Raw genomic sequence first — 1,633 nt, 5'->3', positions numbered from 1 at the left:
TCCCAGGAACACTTGGCAAGAGAGGGCGGTAGTTTGTGCTGCTGTGAATCACAGCAGCTACTTTCTGCTTCTCTCTACATATCTTTGTGCTCACTAAAGCAGAGAGACGCCATGAGATATTATATGACCCAGCAACCTCATTACACTGCATTTCATTGGAAACCTGACTGTGGTCCCACAGTTCTAGTTGAGCATCAGCCCTGACATTGAATTCTGTTTCTGTATCATCTTGGGCAAGTGCTTTATATTTAGGATCACAGATTTGTCACGGGTACAATAACCATTCTTACCTCACAAAATTATGAGGGTTCCCAAGAATGTAGGAAATCATCTAGTCTGGTACGGACTCATTAAATCATCTACTTCTCTGGTGACAGAGCTGAGACTGGCTTCCTCACCACCTTCTTTTTTTTTTTCGTGAGACGGAGTTTCGCTCTTGTTGCCCAGGCTGGAGTGCAATGGCCCAATCTCGGCTCACTGTAACCCCCGCCTCCCAGGTTCAAGAGATTCTCCTGCTTCAGCCTCCCGAATAGCTGGAATTACAGGCGCATGCCACCGTACCCGGCTACTTTTTTGTATTTTTAGTAGAGACGGAGTTTCACCATGGTGGCCAGGCTGGTCTCAAACTCCTGACCTCAGGTGACCCACCCACCTTGGCCTCCCAAAGTGCTGGGATTACAGGTGTGAGCCTCCCTACCCAGGCCCTGGTCAACTTTATTAACCAGTGCTCACTGTGGCCATGCTCCTGAACCCTCGGCCTCACGGAGAGCATTGAGGCAGCATGCTGCCTAAAGGCATTTCACATTTGTAATTGGGAGTTGACCACACTTCCATTCTCACAGTTACCTCCAACAATTTGTTCCTTTGCTTTCCTAGCCCATTTTTGTTGCTTCTTCCTCACTATACTCCTTTCCAAAGGAGAAGAAATGTGCTAAGCACCGGCATGGTGTGCAGTGTGGGAGACACAGACAGACGTGGGAACCTCCTAACTCTGCAGACCTCACGGCTCAGTAGGGAAGACTGAATGGTACTATCTCTGGTACCACCTGCTTAGTCTCCCACTACCAGTCCTGGAACTAGCATTCCCCTTTTCTGGGGAACTGCTCCACCCAAACACAGATTCCAGGTATGTGGTTCCAGGAGAGCTTTTTGTTGCTACATGTCCCACCTTCCTCACCACAGCTGACTGGCTCTGGGGTCAGATAGTCGTGATCTCTGCCCCTGTGCTTTGTGTTCCTGGCTTAAGGTTAGGTACCCAAGGACGAGCCTGATTTTATTCCGGGCATCGAGACAGAAGGAAAACCTTTTCCCTTGATCCTCAAGAGTCCATGAGGGATTCTTCATTTTTCTTTTCCTTTTGGAGACCGAGTCTCTCATTCCTGTTGCCTACGCTGGAATGCAGTGGTGGGATCACGGCTCACTGCAGCCTCGACTTCCTGGGCTCAGGCCATTCTCCCACCTCAGTTTCCTGAGTAGCTGGGACTACAGGTGTGTGCCACCATGCCTATTTTTCAAATTTTTTTTGTAGAGGTGGGTTTCATCATGTTGCCCAGGATGGACTTGAACTCCTGGGTTCCAGCAATCTGCCTGCCTTGGCCTCCCAAAGTGCTGAGATTACAGTGGTAAGCTGCCA

This window comes from Mandrillus leucophaeus, unplaced genomic scaffold (genome assembly GCF_000951045.1).
Source record: "Mandrillus leucophaeus isolate KB7577 unplaced genomic scaffold, Mleu.le_1.0 Scaffold509, whole genome shotgun sequence".
NCBI classification, from domain to species: Eukaryota; Metazoa; Chordata; class Mammalia; order Primates; family Cercopithecidae; genus Mandrillus; species Mandrillus leucophaeus.
The sequence above is the reverse complement of the archived record's forward strand: the minus strand, read 5'-3'. Positions refer to the sequence as shown.